The sequence below is a fragment of the Cucurbita pepo genome, unplaced genomic scaffold, assembly GCF_002806865.2.
Source record: "Cucurbita pepo subsp. pepo cultivar mu-cu-16 unplaced genomic scaffold, ASM280686v2 Cp4.1_scaffold000345, whole genome shotgun sequence".
Classification (NCBI taxonomy): Eukaryota; Viridiplantae; Streptophyta; class Magnoliopsida; order Cucurbitales; family Cucurbitaceae; genus Cucurbita; species Cucurbita pepo.
This window is the reverse complement of record NW_019646585.1, coordinates 15,777-18,786: the sequence shown is the minus strand read 5'-3', so window position 1 is coordinate 18,786 and position 3,010 is coordinate 15,777.

The window sequence follows — 3,010 nt, the reverse complement described above, 5'->3', positions numbered from 1 at the left end:
AAATCTTCATGGCATCCAAGAAAAATTTATGGACTTATGAGATTACTTGTAACATGAATGGATCTAACACCATGTTCATTACTATCGTATTTCGAGCATTCCAAAGGAGATGAAGACAATGAAGATTTTATTCATGATGGTCCACTAAATTAACCAATGTGAGATTCACTCCCATTGGAGCCCTCGAACAAAGTACACCCCTTTGTTCGACAGGAACACTCTGATACCATGATAGAATCACGGATCTCCACAATGGTATGATATTATCACTTTGAGCATAAGCTCTCATGGCTTTACTTTGGGCTTCTGAGTAGCCCGCGCTTGATGAAAGTGTGGCAGCCGACCTCATCGAGTTGACCTAGGCTCACAATATTAGCCTTGAGCCTCAGGATGAAGTAGACACCGATCAGCTTGTGGTGCTTGCCTCCCTTGCCGATGAACAGGATGGTGTCGCGCCCTTCGATCTCAACGACGGAGCCGTCGCCAATTTCATCGTCCTGCGAATCCCCGAGTCAAGCTCGAAGAACGCAGACTTGGCCCTGCTCTTGTTGCTTGCCTCTTTCACCGATTTGAGCGAACAGTCACTCCTCCTTCAGTTGAATTGGCTCTCCAGTCGGTGCCCCTTTGTTATACACAGTTGGAGCTCTTCCTCGGGTTCGACGCTCACCGGAGCAGTTATGCCATCGTTGATTACCTCCGTGGATTTAGAATCGGAATTAGGGACGTCGGGTAGGACTAATGCAGTCACCATGAAAAGAGCTGGCTCGTCCTCCCCGAATTGAGCCACATGGGCCTTCTCGGCAGTCTCCTCAGATGACCTCTCTTCCCACAGTACGAGCACCCGAGTCAAGCTCGAAGAACGCAGACTTGGCCCTGCTCTTGCTGCTTGCCTCTTTCACCGATTTGAGCGAACAGTCACTCCTCCTTCAGTTGAATTGGCTCTCCAGTCGGTGCCCCTTTGTTATACACAGTTGGAGCTCTTCCTCGGGTTCGACGCTCACCGAAGCAGTTATGCCATTGTTGATTACCTCCGTGGATTTAGAATCGGAATTAGGGACGTCGGGTACGACTGATGTAGTCACCATGAAAAGAGCTGGCTCGTCCTCCCCGAATTGAGCCACATGGGCCTTCTCGGCAGTCTCCTCTCCTTGTTCCTGAGCTTGCTCCAGCAATTCTTGCTTAGATGACCTCTCTTCCCACAGTACGAGCACTGGATTGGCCCGTCGACCTCTCTTCCCACAGTACGAGCACTGGATTGGCCCGTCATCAGTCGGCTCCTTCTTTTGATCCGCCTCTTTCCCGCGAGATTTCCATGGCTTCTTACCGCTCCAGCAATTCTTGCTCAGATGACCTCTCTTCCCACAGTACGAGCACTGGATTGGCCCGTCATCAGTCGGCTCCTTCTTTTGATCCGCCTCTTTCCCGCGAGATTTCCATGGCTTCTTACCGCTCCAGCAATTCTTGCTCAGATGACCTCTCTTCCCACAGTACGAGCACTGGATTGGCCCGTCATCAGTCGGCTCCTTCTTTTGATCCGCCTCTTTCCCGCGAGATTTCCATGGCTTCTTACCGCTCCAGCAATTCTTGCTCAGATGACCTCTCTTCCCACAGTACGAGCACTGGATTGGCCCGTCATCAGTCGGCTCCTTCTTTTGATCCGCCTCTTTCCCGCGAGATTTCCATGGCTTCTTACCGCCGCTCCAGCAATTCTTGCTCAGATGACCTCTCCCTTTGTGGCTGGAGGGCCCATTGCTCTCGCCGGTGTCGTCACGGAGCTTTAGGCGTGCAAGCCATCAAGCCATTCACTTGGATTGGCCCGTCATCGGTCGGCTCCTTCTTTTGATCCGCCTCTTTCCCGCGAGATTTCCATGGCTTCTTACCGCCCCACCAGCAATTCTTGCTCAGATGACCTCTCTTCCCACAGTACTAGCACTGGATTGGCCCGTCATCAGTCGGCTCCTTCTTTTGATCCGCCTCTTTCCCGCGAGATTTCCATGGCTTCTTACCGCCGCTCCAGCAATTCTTGCTCAGATGACCTCTCTTCCCGCTCAGATGACCTCTCTTCCCACAGTACGAGCACTGGATTGGCCCGTCATCAGTCGGCTCCTTCTTTTGATCCGCCTCTTTCCCGCGAGATTCGCCTATTTCCTTTTCGGTGAGAGGAAATCGTTTGACGGAAAGTTGTTGGAAGAAAATAAAAATGCGAAAAATAACAGAATTGCTGAAGACTTTTGCTTAAAATGAGGTGATGATTTATTTATGAATAGATTTGCCTATTTAAATATTTAACTTATCAGTCAGGTGGCCAACTAAATCTCTGACACTTCCTATAAAATGGCCATCTAAAAAGTTGGTAATCCATTTGACGTGTTTGTCAAATGGTCAAAGAAAGATATTCAATCAACTAATACAAACATGTAAAGCTAAATAAGAAAACCTTAGGTTTTATCTAACACCGCCTTTCACCCACAAACAGATTGCCAAACGGAACGATTAAACCAAATCCTAGAAGACATGCTTCGGGCATGTGTTACGGATTTCACAGGTACTTAATGGAATTCTCTTACAACAACAGCTTCCAAGAAACCATCGGGATGGCACCCTTAGAAGTGTTGTATGGAAAATGATGTACATCCTTATTGTGCTGGGACGAAGTAGGAGAACGAGAACTTGTAGGTCCCGAGTTGGTCTGCATCACCAACGAGGCGGTACAAAAAATTAGAGTAAGGATGCGCACCGCACAGAGTAGGCAAAAGAGCTACGCCGACGTTAGGCATAGGAATTTAGAGTTCGAAGAGGGGGACCCAATGTTCCCAAAAGTAGCTCCTATGAAAGGCATTCTAAGATTCAGACGAAAGGGGAAGCTAAGCCCCTGGTTTATTGAACCGTTCAAAATTTTAGAAAGAGTGGGTTCGGTAGCTTACAAACTAGCTTTACCACCTTCACTTTCAAGCGTACACGATGTATTTCATGTGTCCATGTTAAGGAAATATATTGCAGACCCTACGCA